The 16,270-nt window shown below is 44.3% G+C and overlaps 2 non-coding genes across 2 annotated transcripts; both read right to left on the bottom strand.

Moving 5' to 3' along the window:
* Positions 1 to 14,680: 14,680 nt before the first annotated feature.
* On the bottom strand, positions 14,681 to 14,752 carry TRNAE-CUC. Its single transcript has one exon. It is a non-coding gene; the product is annotated as a tRNA-Glu (tRNA).
* A 548-nt stretch (positions 14,753 to 15,300) lies between these two features.
* On the bottom strand, positions 15,301 to 15,411 carry TRNAL-CAA. The gene is made up of 2 exons: positions 15,374 to 15,411; positions 15,301 to 15,346 (listed from the first exon to the last, which is right to left on the bottom strand). It is a non-coding gene; the product is annotated as a tRNA-Leu (tRNA).
* Positions 15,412 to 16,270: the final 859 nt, after the last annotated feature.

Raw genomic sequence — 16,270 nt, 5'->3', positions numbered from 1 at the left:
TTCTCTGAATTCTCCTTAACCTTTTATGAGGGGACAGGGTTGTTAAGGGTTTCACACATCGGATCTGCACAATTATCAAGGCATTTATTGAACTTCCATTTATTCCTGCTTCATATGGCGACCCTGACACCTTTGTACATTTCAGTATTTTGTATAACTAGGTTTGCAGTCAGTAACCAGCAAGGCACAATGTCCCAGATTAAAAACAACACACACACACTTCAGTGAATAAGGCTGCTAAAAATCCTGATTTATTGGAAGAGCAATATATGGTGTTTCATTTCTTTCAGAAACCAGCTCACAATTTTTTCATATATTTTGATTTATGTTCTTCCTCACTGAACTCTGCTGATTCTGGCTGATGGCGATGGAAACTCTTTCGGGCATGTGTAGTCTGTAGTCCAAATTTAGCTTCCTTTTCCCACTGCGGTGGTCTTTCACGACATCCCCATGAATGGAACAATTGTTGCAAGCAATGAAGATTGGTTGGAGGTGAAGCTGGTATCTTAGAAAGCGGTAGATTACAGGATTTCTTAAGACACATTCAGGCAGCAAAGTCTTTTAAAAGTTTCTCAGGTTTAAGGATTTTTTTTTTCCAGGGCAGTGTTTGGTCCTCTCCCTTCTTGGCCCTGTTGGAGAAGGGTAGGGATGTTTCTCTAAGCACATTCGTTCCTGAGGGGCTCGGACGACGTGTGGTTCACCAATTCCCTTACTACAGCCTCCTTCAAGGCCGTTTGGACATCAGTGCAGCTGATGGTAGCGGATGGGCTCTTCTGGCTCAAGCGGTCTATATCCATTGCCACATGGTTGTACACATCCGTTAGCAAGTTTTTAACCATGCCCTTGGATTTGACCTCAATGTATGCCTTCAGCACCTCTCGCACCATCTTGGACGTAAACAGCTTAGGGGAACAGATTCTCACCACCTTACTGGTCACAGTATTTCTGGCAAGTGGCTCCTTGACCCCATACTCAAGGCAAGATGGGAACTTTCTCTGTTTACGGTCGTGGAGTTTATTTTTTCTGACGTGCTGATATTTCTTCTGGTGCTTCTTTCTCTTCAAAGCCGCGGCCTTCCTTTTCGCTTGTTGTTTGGCAGCCATTTTTTTCTGTTCTGTTCGCTTCTGTTTTGAAGCTTCGAGCCCCTGCCTTCAACTGTCACCACACCTTTGTCAACATGGTCAGTTATAGACAGCGGTATGCAAATGAAGGAGCTACAGGGAGGGTGCTGATTGGCTCTCTCTACCTGCACAGTAGCCAGGTAACCATTGTTATGCTGAATATGACTATGACCTACTCTTTGCTGCTATCCAGTTATGAGGTCAGACACTGCCACCGTTTGTTGGCTTTATAAAGAGCATGATGGCATCTGTCCCTTCTGGTGTTGCTGTCGCAATCAATCCTGGCTAATTTTGAAAAAATAAATATGTGTACTTTCCATCTACCTTAAACTAGGCTACCATGCCCAGAATGTGATTTCCCCCCCCCTCTACATCAAAACAGGCTTTGAAACCAGGGGTGGGTGGGTGTCTCTAGTCCCTGTTGAGAAAATTTTTATAAATTCCTAGCTGATTCTGTCAATAACAGTGTTCTAGGTTACCGGTAAACAGGTCTTTGGAAGAGCTACCATTCCACACACACCCCCACCAGTCCGTACTACTGTTCCTTCAACCACTACTTTAATATTGGCAGAGGATCACATTTATCCCATGAAAGGTTTTCCCTGTCGACTACTGCAAGAAGAGTGCCTGTAGGCTCATGAACAAGATTCTGGTTGAAAAGTGGGCAGCCCTTATTATTAATCTGAGACACTGGAGCACTTATAATGTAAAGTTTTGAGATGTGGGATCCCAAGTGAAATTTGTAAAGTCCCCTGGAAACAGTGGTACAGAAATTCAACAATAAATAGTGCAACATTAATAAAATATTTAATAAAAAAAAACAGCAGTAGCAGTAATTTAGACTGCCCTTCACCCCGCAGGGCAGTGTACAAAACAAAAACTAAATACAGTGGTACCTCGGTTTTTGAACGTAATCCGTTCCGGAAGACCGTTCGAGGTTCCAAAACGTTCGAAAACCGAGACGTAACAGCAGACAGCTAGGTCTCCAGATCTTGCACTCAGCAGAAGATGTGTAGCATTTTCAACTTCGGAGGTTTGTTCGAAAACCAAAGCATTTACTTCCGGGTTTTCGGCGTTCGAAAACCGAAACGTTCGACTTCCGAGACGTTCGAAAACCGAGGTACCACTGTATAAATGTTAATTAAAATTAAACATTCAAACAGTTTAGCAGCAGCACAGCACAGAAATAAGCACGCCAGACTTCACACTCTTCCCCAAATGCCTGTGTGAAAAGATAATCTTGTCACTGAAAGGCCCGGATCTGGGAGCCGGTGGGGACACACGTACAGTGGGCAGCAGGATAGGAGGGCAACAAACAAAAAAACTGTCCGGGAGTGCTGTGAAGACTTCAAGGGGGAGGGATGTGGAGCAAGAGAGCCCAGTATGGCAAGAGTTCTGCAGCCACCATGGCTCCACCACTGGGCTATGGAGCTGACTTTGGCCTGGTTCGATGGCAGCTGTGGAGAACAAGCCGGTGGTTGCTCACCTGTTGCATTCAGCACCTGTGCAGGCACACCTTGGTACAACTAATTGATGCATTGATTCATTCCAGATTTTCAGAATATGTGCGAAAGCGTTGGCATGGTGCTATAGATCCTTGTGCAAACAAGTCATACTTCTAACACCGAGACCTTAAGGATGTTTCTTCAGAAGTTAAGTCCCACTCAGTTTGAAAGGTGCCTGCTTCTCCCTTAAACAGCATGCCTTGGATTGCAACTGTTGGATATGCTCTGTGTGTGAGAGAGAGAGAGAGGAATCATTTGTTCCAGAAACAGAAGAGCAGAGAAGAAGTTTCAAGAAGCAGCAGAAGGCTGAGACTGCTTTGTCTATGCAAGGATGTTTTCCATGGGAACTGTTCTTTGGACATGTGCAGTGTGACAGGCAGTACTGATAACAAATGGTTCTGCGTAACGTCGTATCTTGCCGTGAGTCTCTTGCTTGCGTCTTGCGGTGAGAGAAGCAAAGAGAGAGTCTTGGACTCTGGTTGGACTCTAAGCATGCCTTGACCATGGCAGTGGTGAATGTCTGTATAAATTTGCCACCAATATGCTATTATGCCTGTCAAGTAAACCTCTACGCCTGATTGAATCTTTATGGCGTCTATGAGTGTTTATTGCCTACTACTGTGTGTACCTTCAACCCTGAAGGCGCTTCCAAGGAAGGAGCTGCGTTGAGATGTCACTCCGCTGAGTATGGATACTGGCACACAGTATTTACTAAGTAGTGTTACTCGCTTTCCTGCAAAATAGAAAAAATCACCTTAAAGTGGGTCTAAGTTAAAAACAAAACTAAAGAGAGAGAAAAGTGGGTCTAAGTCATTACTGCACACACTGGCGTAGGAAGGATGGGGTGTAGGGGGCGGGGCGCCCCGGGCAGCGGGATCCCGATAGGGTTCCATCTTGGCACACCACGCCCCCAGAACGTGCGCCACGCCCCCAGAACGTGCATCACGCCCCAAGAACATGTGCCACGCCCCTGCGGGCGGCGCACCATGCTCCCAGAACGCGTGCCAGCCCCGCCCCCAGTGCCAGAGCATGAAGCTCTGCCACTGACCGCACAAGCTATTCCTAACATGTACAAATCCTTTTTGCCTTTAAAAGAGAGTCCAATGTTTATTTTTAGAACTCATTCTTTTGGAAGCTATTTTAGGATCACCCTCTGGAGTATAGTAGTAGCTGCACTCAGAAGTTGTTATCTATAGCATAGCCGATCTTTCAGCACAAACCCATGTTCAATGCCAAGTCTGGAACACTATAAATGCACGTGGGTTAGCGAACTGTCTGACATAAGGGGAATGGTTGTTGTTGTTGCTTCGTTTCATTGAATTTATATCCCAACCTTCAGGATTCAACGCTTCAGGCTTTTGGGGGGATGTCTACTTTCAACATCTTTTTCAATTCATTGTGAATCATTTCCCAGAAGCCTGCTGCATTTTTACAAGTCCACCACATATGAAAACATGGCCCTTCAGATTGTTTGTATTTCCGACATTTACTTGGTGGCTTTTAAAACAAATAATATTAAATGATAAGTGAATACCCAACACTAAAATATGGCAAAAAAAAAATCAAGTTCTAACAGGTGCTTCCCCCCACCCCCAACACAGTATGTTGAATTGTAAATACCTATTCAGTAATTATTTTACTTATTAAACTGCAACAATGCGCAGCTGCTCGAAGCAAATAAAAAGTATAATAAGATGGTTTCATTTCTGTAAATTTTACCCCCCCCCCCCATTTCTTCAGTATCACTTGGATTTTTTTTAATTAGTCATCTGATTTTTGTTTAGTATGACACAGTGGATATTTTTCCTAATCAGCATGTTATGTAACTGGATTTGTAACCCAAGCTCAGTTCCAGAAGAAGAAGACACAATTAGACCGGAATAAAGCTGCAAAAATCCTGATTTATTGGAAGAAGTGAAATAAGCTGCTAAAATCCTGCTTTACTGGAATTGTGGTCTTCTCTTTTTGAAAGCCACTTCTTTCACGGCTTTTTCCCACAGCAATCCTCTCCATTCGGTGTCCGATGATGTCTTAAAGTGGTAAACGACAGGATTTCTTGGACTTACGAAGGCAGCAATATATTTTAAAAGTCTCTTGGGTATTATATGGATCTTCTCAGGGCAACCTTTGCTCCTCTCCTTTCTTGCCGCTGCTGGAGAAGGGGAGGGATGTTTCTCTAAGCGCACTCGGTGGGGACGGCGGTGGGCTGTTCGGCGGTGTGCTTGGCCAACTCCCTCTCCATGGCCTCCTTCAAGGCAGCTTGGACTTCGTCGCCGCTGATGGGGACCTGCTCCGCTTCCTGCCTCGAGGCCTCTACTTGGGTCGCCACGTGATTGTATAAGTCCGCCAACAAGGTCTTCATCAGATTCCTGGCCTTGGCCTCCATGCGCACCTTGGGCATCTGCCGCAGAATTTTGGAGGCAAAGAGCTTTGAGGAACAGATCTTTCGGGGCTGCCCACTGCTCCCTGACTTAGTGCCCAAGGTCCTCTTGGCTTGACGCTTCAGACGAGGCTGCTGCTTCTTGTGTTTTCGAGCCTGGAGCCTCTTCTGATTCTTCAGATTCCGTCTAGGTTGTTGGTGCTTCTTGCGCACGTTGTTCTTCTTCTTTGAAACCTTGGCTTTCCTTTTTCCTTGCTGTTTAGCTGCCATTGTTTCTTTGTTTCCTCCTTAAGCTCCTGCCTTCAAATTTTTTGTCAGCATGGGCATTTATAGACAATGGCATGCAAATGAAGGTGTTATGTGGAGAGTGCTGATTGGGTGCCTCTGGCTTCAGTGTAGCCAAGGAACCATTATTACCCGGAATGTGACTATGACCTATTCCTTGCTATCACCCATCTAGGCAGAGCTTTTTGTCATCATTTTTTCCACCTCTCAGCGGGTGGGTGCCATGGTGAGCTGCCTTCCTCGCACTGCTCCTTCTGCCACTACCAGTTGCCAGGGCGGGAAAGTTTACTTTCTACACCAGGCATCCCCAAACTCGGCCTTCCAGATGCTTTGGGACTACAATTCCCATCATCCCTGACCACTGGTCCTGTTAGTTAGGGATGATGGGAGTTGTAGTCCCAAAACCTACTCCTATGAGGCTACAGAATGCAGGGAACTATAGTTTGTTAAGGTGCTGGGAGTTGTGAGGACCCCTTGGCAGAGCTACAATCCACAGCAAACTTCAGTTCCCAGGATTCTTTGGGGAAGGAGCAAGGTGCTATAAAAGTGTGCCTCAAGTTTGCCTTGTCAATGATAAGTCATAGCTGTCAACTTTTCCCTTTTCTTGCGAGGAATCCTATTCGGAATAAGGGAATTTCCCTTTTTCTAAAAAAGGGGAAAGTTGACAGCCATGTGATAAGTCAAAGAGTACACTAGGATAACCTGGTAGCAATAGTGCCCTGAGGGATAGGAGATTTGCTTGGTAGGAGAAAGTGGGTAATGTAGAATAACACTTTCTGAAGAAATAATCAGCATGCTTATATTTCCGTAATTGATATTGAAATGTTTTGTTTATTAAATTTATACCATGCCCTTCCTCCCAAAGATGCTCAGGGAGGCAAACACAAAATGTTATAGCAATACAATTAAAAATAAGTGGCATGAAACTTTAACGAACATTTTAGAAGGATTTAAAACATATAAAAGCAACCACGTGCCTTCACAGTTAATGTCAAACCCAAGCTCAGTTCCATGGAGGAGGGGGGGGAGAGGAAGAAGAAGAAGAAGAAGAAGAAGAAGAAGAAGAAGAAGAAGAAGAAGAAGAAGAAGACAAATACACTTGAATAAAGCTGCTAAAATTCTGATTTATTGGAAGAAGTGAATAAACCTAATAAAATCCTGCTCTACTGGAATTGTCGTTCTTTTTTCAAAAGCCACCTCTTTCGTGTCTTTTCCATAGCAATTCTCTCCACTCGGTGTCCGATGAGATGTCTAAAGTGGTAAAGGACAGGATTTCTTGGACTTAATGAAGGCAGCAATATATTTTTTAAAGTCTCTAGAGTATTGTATGGATCTTCTCAGGGCAACCTTTGCTCCTCTCCTTTCTTGCCGCCGCTGGAGAAGGGGAGAGATGTTTCTCTAAGCGCACTCGGTGGGGATGGCAGTGGGCTGTTCAGTCGTGTGCTTGGCCAACTCCCTCTCCATGCCCTCCTTCAAGGCAGCTTGGACTTCGTCGCCGCTGATGGGGGCCTGCTCCTCTGTCTGGCTCAAGGCCTCTACTCGGGTTGCCACGTGATTGTATAAGTCTGCCAACAAGGTCTTTATCAAATCTCTGGCCTTGGCTTCCATGCGCACCTTGGGCACCTGCCGCAAAATTTTGGAGGCAAAGAGCTTTGAGGAACAGATCTTTCGGGGCTGCCCACTGTTCCTTGACTTAGCGGCTGAGGTCCTCTTGGCTTGACGCTTCAGACGAGGCTGCTGCTTCTTGTGTTTTCGAGCCTGGAGCTTCTTCCAATTCCGTCTCGCTTGTTGGTGCTTCTTGTTGACATTCTTTCTCTTTGGAACCTTGGCTCTCTTTTTGCCTTGCTGTTTGGCTGCCATTGTTCTGTTCTCCTTAAGCTCCAGCCTTCAAATGTCACCATATTTTTGTCAGCATGGGCCTATATAGGCAATATAGCATGACAATGAAAGTGCCTCTGGCTTCACCGTAACCGAGGAACCATTGTTAGTTACCCTGAACGGGATTATGACCTATCCCTTACTATGATCTAGTTGTCAGTTTTGGCAGTGGCTTCTGGCAGATATTAACTGCACCTTGCACTTCTAATTTTACCACAGAAATAAGCTTTCAACAAAAAAATAAAAAATCAGCCGGGCTTCATCATCCCTAGGCATGTTTTGTGGGAATAAACATACAGTAGTACCTTGGTTGTCGAACGGAAGTCCGTTTGACTTCAGAAAACATTCGACAACCAAGTCACGGCTTCCAATTGGCTGCAGGAGCTTGCTGCAGCCAATTGGAAGCTGCGTTGGATGTTCAGCTTCCAAAGAATGTTTGCAAACCAGAACACTCACTTCCAGGTTTTGTGAAACAAACAAACAAACAAAATTCCTTCCAGTAGCACCTTAGAGACCAACTAAGTTTGTTATTGGTATGAGTTTTCGTGTGCATGCACACCTCTTCAGATACACTGAAACGGAAATCACCAGACCCTTATATATAGTGAGAGGGTGGGGAGGGGTATTACTCAGAAGGGTGGTGGGAATGGGTGATTGGCTGATAGGTGTGGTAAACCTGTTGATGACTGTTAACAACTGCAATTGGTCTTACAGGAAAAAGCAAGGGGTGAGATGGCTAAAGCAAGGGGTGAGATGGCACTGTATCATGTAGAGTGGACGTTCATTTTGCGAACGTGATCCGTGCGGGAAACGCATTCTAAACCCGCAGCGTCCGTAACCCGCAGCGCTACGTCTGCGCACAAGTGGATTGCAATTTGGCACTTTTGCGCATGCGCAAGCGCCAAAACCCCGAAGTAACCCATTCTGGTACTTTCAGGTTCGGCACAGTGCACAACCCGAAAACACGCAACCTGAAACGGCCGTAACCCGACGTATGACCATATAATGAGATAAGAATCCAATGTCTCTATTCAGACCAGTTCTTGATGAATAGATGCAGGAAATAATGGAGTAACAAGAACTCAGGGCACAGTAATGGTTTGATTAATTTCAGTTTTACAAGTCTTTTGTAAATTTATTTCTTAGTATTTGTGTGTCAAGTAGAAAAAAAGCACCAGGACAAGGCCCTGTTTCGGAAATTCTTCCTTCTTCATCTGCAGCAATAAGAGACCCTATGTGAATTATCGCCACAACAGTCCAAAGTTATCTAAAAATTATATAAACAAATATATGAGATATATAGAGAAAATTATATAAAGAAAATTAATCTCACCTAATTAAGTATTGAAGTCTTAAGGTCTACGTGTACCAATGTGTTGTTTAGAATTAGGTAATCCAAAGTGAGTTTGTAGTATTTAAAGGAAAGATTAAGGTGTGTTTTACTGAAAATTTAAAGCGGTAGTGGTACAGTCTGAGTCTTGAAGTTACAGTAAGAATTAAACAATTTACAGACAAGATTTAAACGGCAGTAGTACAATTTAGCCCCTTCATGGATCACTGCCTTTTCGTGGCGAAGGGGCTTGAATTACTCATGGAAGCTATGGACAGGTCAAGATGGACAAGTCATAGTGGAGAGTTTGGACCAAACGTGATCCACCTGGAGTAGGAACTGGCAAGCCACTCCAGTATCCCTGCCAAGAAAACTCCATGGACAAAGACAACAGGCATATAAAAGTTATGACGCTGGAAGATGAGCCCCTCAGGTCGGAAGGCGTCCAACATGCTACTGGGGAAGAGCCGAGGACAAGTACAAGTAGATCCAGAGCTGATGAAGCGGCTGGGCCAAAGCCGAAAGGACGCACAGTTGCGGATATGCCTGGAAGCGAAAGGAAAGTCCAATGCTGTAAAGAAAAGTATTGCATAGGAACCTGGAATGTAAGAACCATGAACCTTGGTAAGCTGGATGTGGTAAAAAATGAGATGGCAAGAATAAACATTGACATCCTAGGCATCAGTGAACTAAAATGGACTGGAATGGGCGAATTCAGTTCGGATAACTATCAGATCTACTACTGTGGGCAGGAATCCCGTAAAAGAAATGGAGTGGCCCTCATAGTCAACAAAAGAGTGGCAAAAGCTGTACTGGGATGCAATTTCAAAAATGATAGAATGATCTCAATACGAATCCAAGGCAGACCTTTTAACATCACAGTAATCCAAGTTTATGCACCAACTACCAGTGCTGAAGAAACTGAAATTGACCAATTCTATGAACACTTACAACACCTTATAGAAATGACACCAAAGAAGGATGTTCTTCTCATTATAGGGGATTGGAATGCTAAAGTAGGGAGTCAAGAGATAAAAGGAACAACTGGCAAGTTTGGCCTTGGAGTTCAAAATGAAGCAGGGCAAAGGCTAATAGAGTTCTGTCAAGAGAACAAGCTGGTCATCACAAACACTCTTTTCCAACAACACAAGAGACGACTCTACACATGGACATCACCAGATGGGCAACATCGAAATCAGATTGATTATATTCTCTGCAGCCAAAGATGGAGAAGCTCTATACACTCAGCAAAAACAAGACCTGGAGCTGACTGTGGCTCAGATCATCAGCTTCTTATAGCAAAATTCCAGCTTAAACTGAAGAAAGTAGGCAAAACCACTGGGCCAGTAAGATACAATCTAAATCAAATTATTTATGAATACACAGTTGAAGTGAAGAACAGGTTTAAGGATTTAGATTTGGTGGATAGAGTGCCTGAAGAACTGTGGATGGAGGCTCGTAACATTATACAGGAGGCAGCAACGAAAACGATCCCAATGAAAAAGAAATGCAAGAAAGCAAGGTGGCTGTCCAATAAGGCCTTACAAATAGCGGGGGAGAGAAGGCAACAAAATGTGAGGGAGATAGTGAAAGATACAGGAAATTGAATGCAGATTTCCAAAAAATAGCAAGGAGAGAGAAGAGGGCCTTTCTAAACGAGCAATGCAAAGAAATAGAGGAAAATAACAGAATGGGAAAAACCAGAGATCTGTTCAAGAAAATTGGAGATATGAAAGGAACATTTCGTACAAAGATTACCACAATTAAGGACAAAAGTGGAAAGGACCTAACAGAAGCAGATGACATCAAGAAGAGGTGGCAAGAATACACAGAGGAATTATACCAGAAAGATATGAAGGTCTCATACACCCCAGGTAGTGTGGTTGCTGACCTTGAGCCAGACATCCTGGAGAGTGAAGTCAAATGGGCCTTAGAAAGCCTTGCTAACAACAAGGCCAGTGGAAGTGATGATATTCCAGCTGAACTATTAAAAAATTTAAAAGATAATGCTGTTAAGGTGCTACACTCAATATGCCAGCAAGTTTGGAAAACTCAGCAGTGGCCAGAGGATTGGAGAAGATCAGTCTACATCCCAATCCCAAAGAAAGGCAGTGCCAAAGAATGCTCCAACTACCGCACAATTGCACTCATTTCACACGCTAGCAAGGTTATGCTTAAAATTTTACAAGGCAGGCTTAAGCAGTATGTTGGGGTGACACATCGGGGGGCCAGCACCGCCCACTGGGCTTTTTTTAAAAAAATTGTTAATTATTTTTTTAAAAAAAAATGTAGGTTATTTTCGGCACTGCCGGGGGGGAGCCGCAGGGGCGGCCAGCGAGGAGGGGTGTCCGCCCCAGCAGCGCCGAAAATAGCCCCCCCTTCCAGCGGCGCAGCTCGGCATGGAGGCAAGGGGCAGGCTAGCGAGGTGGCCCGTTCCTCTCCCTGCCCCGACTTGCGCTCCGCCAAGGGAGCCCGGGCGGCAGATTTGGGAGTCTTTGCAGCCCGCAAAGACTCCTGAATCCGCTGCCCAGCACCCCTTCTTGCAGCGGCTGCTCCCGCAGGCACGAGCAGCCGCGGCAAGAAGGGGTGTTGCCGCCGGGCGGAGGCTTCTTCAGGAGTCTTTGCAGCCCCCAAAAACTCCTGAATCCGGCACCCCCGGGGGTGCGCCGTCGCATGCGTCATGGCATCATGACGCACGCACGCCCCGCCCCCCAGGGGTGTCTCTTGGCTTCCCGCCCCCGGCAGCCAAGGGGCTAAGAACGCCCCTGGCCTGGCGTGCTCTGGTCCATGGGGTCACGAAGAGTCGGACACGACTGAACGACTGAACAACAACAACAACAGTACAATTTAGATCTTAAAGTCGCAATAAGTATTATGGCAATTTACAAAAGGGGAGTGAAGTCCTGATAATTATTTAGACCTCAGGGACAAACCGTATCAAAAAGGTGAATAAGTCTGGTTTCTTGTTGTAGCAGGAGTTTATCGGTGTTCTTGTGTTGATAATGATCTGGAGATAGCTTCCAAATTACAAAGAATAAGAAATCCTCTTCTGTGTGTTTCTGTTGAATATAATGTTCCACGAGCGGCGCTTCCATGATTTGGTTGCGTATTCTGGATCGGTGTTCATTGATCCTGAGTTTTATTTGCCTGGAGCATTTGCCAATGTACATCTTTCTGCAGGGACAGATCCATACATAAATAGAGTTTTTTGTATTGCAATTACTAAAATGTTTAATAGTAAATCTGAATCTCGATTGCTCATCAGAGAATTCCTTAACTTGTAGGGCAGTGTTTTTCAACCTTTTTTGGGCAAGGGCACACTTGTTTTATGAAAAAAATCACGAGGCACACCACCATTAGAAAATGTTAAAAAATTTAACTCTGTGCCTATATTGACTATATATAAAGTAATTCTCTTGAATAGGAATCAAATAAACACAATTTTTCCCACGGCACACCAGGCAACATCTCGCGGCACACTAGTGTGCCGCGGAACAGTGGTTGAAAAACACTGTTGTAGGGAGTATTTACAGACACTATACCCTCCACATCTAAAGTGGCTTATTGGCTCCTCGTCATCTGATTTCTTTTTTGCCAGCGTGTCAGATTTTACCAAAAGGTCCCTAAAAGATTTTGTTCTCTTTAGGCCAAAAAGTGGAGGTTTCTGACATCCAGGAAGGTTGGAAATGAGGTGTCAGTGTTTATATATGATTGCTTTTACGGATGAGGTCCGGGAAGTGTATTGTAGGGTGGAAACAATGCGATTATCTCCTTGAGTTCTTGTTACTCCATTATTTCCTGCATCTATTCAGACCAGGTCTCTCCATGGTTTTAAGTTTGGTAATAAGTTGCAATTCAGCAACTTCTGGTAATAAGTTGCAACTTATTACCAAACTGAAAACCATGAAGAGACCTGGTCTGAATAGAGACATTGGATTCTTATCTCATTATACATGATAAAGCTATTTTTAGCCATCTCACCCCTTGCTTTTTCCTGTAAGACCAATTGCAGTCTTTAACTGTCGTCAACAGGTTTTCCACACCTATCAGCTAATCACCCATTCCCACCACCCTTCTGAGTAATACCCCTCTCCACCCTCTCACTATACATAAGGGTATGTATTGGTGACTTCTGTTTCAGTGTATCTGAAGAAGTGTGTATGCACACGAAAGCTCATACCACTATATTCTGCTCTGGTCAGACCTCACCTGGAATACTGTGTCCAGTTCTGGGCACCACAGTTCAAGAAGGATATTGACAAGCTGGAACGTGTCCAGAAGAGGGCAACCAAAATGGTCAAAGGCCTGGAAACAATGCCTTATGAGGAACGGCTTAGGGAGCTGGGTATGTTTAGCCTGGAGAAGAGAAGGTTGAGGGGTGATATGATAGCCATGTTCAAATATATAAAAGGATGTCATATAGAGGAGGGTGAAAGGTTGTTTTCTGCTGCTCCAGAGAAGCGGACACGGAGCAATGGATTCAAACTACAAGAAAGAAGATTCCACCGAAACATTAGGAAGAACTTCCTGACAGTGAGAGCTGTTCGGCAGTGGAATTTGCTACCAAGGATTGTGGTGGAGTCTCCTTCTTTGGAGGTCTTTAAGCGGAGGCTTGACAGCCATCTGTCAGGAATGCTTTGATGGTGTTTCCTGCTTGGCAGGGGGTTGGACTGGATGGCCCTTGTGGTCTATTCCAACTCTATGATTCTATAACAAACTTAGGTGGTCTCTAAGGTGCTACTGGAATTTTTTTTATTTTGTTTTGACTACGACAGACCAACACGGCTACCTACCTGTTCCAGGTTTGCGGCATTCAGGAACCAAAACGTTCAAGTTGCAAAGCATTCGGGATCCAAGGTGTACGACTGTAGAGGCCATTAGCCCCAAACCCGATTTATCATCACAACCTGAGTTTCTGCACCAAAACAGTGTGTGTCATCTGAGTACCTGAGACTACAGTCCTGGGATAGTCCTTCTGCTCTCTACTTCACCACTGTTTGTGGTATAATAGAGAACAGCTGGACAGAAGCCATGAAACTGATTTGTAAAAATGATACATTGAAAAAATACGAGAGAGAGACATTGCACACACTTTTGTAAATCAAGAAATCTTTAATAAAAACACTTTACATTTTTTTTTTTTGATATTCTCCTCTCTTGCCCCTCCTCGACTCCAACTAGTACCCCCTGTTTCTCCTAAAATAAGACACCGTCTTATATATTTTTTCGCTTAACAAAACACGGTATGGCTTATTTTCAGGGGATGTCTTATTTTAACCGCGTCGCATCGGTACGCTGCACAGCCACACCTCTCCAGGCTGTTTTAATGGGAGGTACCACTTCACTATGGCTTATTTTTGGGGTATGGCTTATTTTTGGGGAACGGCTTATATTTCGCAAATGCATAGAAATCCTGCTATGGCTTATTTTATGGCTATGTCTTATTTTAGGAGAAACAGGGTATTATTGTTTGTAAATGAATACACCTAGTCCTGTAACTTCGCATGTGATAAAAGAGAGGAGATGTGTATTGTTTTAGGTCAGGGGTCAGCAAACTTTTTCAGCAGGGGACCAGTCCACTGTCCCTCAGACCTTGTGGGGGGCTGGACTATATTTCGAAAAAATATGAACGAATTCCTGTGCCCCACAAATAACCCAGAGATGCATTTTAAATAAAAGGACACATTCTACTCATGTAAAAACACGCTGATTCCCGGACTGTCCGGGGGCCGGATTTGGAAGGCGATTGGGCCACATCCGGCCCCTGGGGCCTTAGTTTTTGGGGACCCCTGTTTTAGCTGGTCAATTACTCCATTTGTGTTGTTGCAGCATCACCTGGTTCCAAGGATGCTAGGCTGCCACCTGGTGCCAAGTTAGAGTATAAAGCAGGAAGGAATGCAATGCAATAAAGGTCCTAATCAGTGTAATACTTTACGTAACATCAACCCATTTAAAACAAAAGCAGAGTTGAAGAAAGCTGCAGTAGTTCAGAGCAGCTCGATTTGTTGTTTCAGTGCTGCGGGCAACAGAGATAAAAAGGTGTTTCGTACAGGGAGTTGTGTTCTGCAACGATAGAGCGTACAACCGCTCGAAACAAAAGAGCGGGTTCCTAAGTGTTCTCAAAATATTTTGAATAAATGCTGGTGTTGTTTTGACTAATTGAAACTGTTTGCAAAACACATTCCCTGACCGGGAATCGAACCCGGGCCGCGGCGGTGAGAGCGCCGAATCCTAACCACTAGACCACCAGGGAAGCGGCTGGCGAAGCTTTTCGCTAGCTAGTATACAGTGTAGTATATTAGGATACATTTTTCCAAGCCTAGGTATGTTTTACCAACATATGGAATCTCGGAAATCTTTAATTTTTTATTTTTTTTAAACAAACCTCTCTGCACGTTGTGCTACAAACCAGCAGATTGAAGGTTCTTTTTATAGTGCGGAAGGAAGAAAGACTACTATCAGTTGTCTTTCATTTACAAGCCAAGATGTCTGGAAAGAGTTGGTGCTTTGCAGTCCTAAGGTTTAAGATTTCTATAGTTATACAGATATAATAAAGAAGCCCTCCTTCCCTTTCCCCCCCTTCTTTATTCTGTACTCCACAAAATGCACTCCAAGTAGCAAAAGGAACTTGAAAGCAAAAGCAGGGGACATGAAAGCCACCTTGAACATAAACACGAGAAAATGTTTCTCTCGCTCTTCTGGAATTTATTTTTAAGCTCTTCGGTGCGTACGTAAGCTTTATGTATGTTTTTATGGGAAATAAATGAATAAAGCAATTTAAAAAAAAAAAAAAAAAGGATGTGTCAGAAGTGGGATTTGAACCCACGCCTCCATTCGGAGACCAGAACACCCAGAGCCTGGGAAGGATATGAGCCTTGAGTCTGGCGCCTTAGACCACTCGGCCATCCTGACACTGACAGAAACAAGCTGCGAACAAAGCACCCTTATGCTAGGCAGGCTGCTGCTTCTTAACACAATGCATTCGTTTCATTTGAAAGGAAAGCGGGATAAGCATTGCACAGGGATCGCCCTGCAGCTGGGGAGAAAGAGGGAAAGCAACGCAGCGAAGCGCCCCGGATGCTCTCACTCGCACTTAAATAGAGTCTGAGCGCTAAATCCCGGGCAGCGTCGAATCGTTGAATCCACCGAAAACCACATAATTAAAACACCGACGATCGGGCGACTGATTTTCTAATCCCCCCTTTTCCCGAATTGCCATTAAAAAATAATAATTCTAGGATTATTTTCCTTCCGGTAGAGTCACCTCCCTCGCCGATCTTTCCTGGCGCACCGAGATCCATGCACTAGTTTGCAATGCAACGGCGACTGCGCACGTTGCAGCGGAAGGTGCTTGTTGCGGTGCAGTCGCGCCGGTTTAAATGCAAAACCTAAGTGTCAAACGAAGACCGGGAGCCGAAACAAAACCGGATCAGCGGCCAAAATCAGTGGCCTCTCGTTCGAGCGTTTTACTATTACTGTATTTTGAGTTTTCACTCTTTCTCTTTTTCTTTCCACAAGCCTACACCAGCAACACACGATATGGCAGTACCAACAGCGTTTGCAATATATACATATATATCTACAGGTATGTATACATAAAATACATATAGATATGATACATACATGTGTGTGTGTGTGTGTGTGTGTGTGTGTGTGTATACAGTACAGTATACTGTACATACTGAACTGTCATGAAATTCTACTCAATATTGATCCAGAACAGAACTCCAATGTATAGTTAGCAGAGTAAAAACTTAAACACATTGCAGGA

This window comes from Lacerta agilis, chromosome 2 (assembly GCF_009819535.1).
Source record: "Lacerta agilis isolate rLacAgi1 chromosome 2, rLacAgi1.pri, whole genome shotgun sequence".
Classification (NCBI taxonomy): Eukaryota; Metazoa; Chordata; class Lepidosauria; order Squamata; family Lacertidae; genus Lacerta; species Lacerta agilis.
This window is presented reverse-complemented; position numbering and strand designations above follow the sequence as displayed.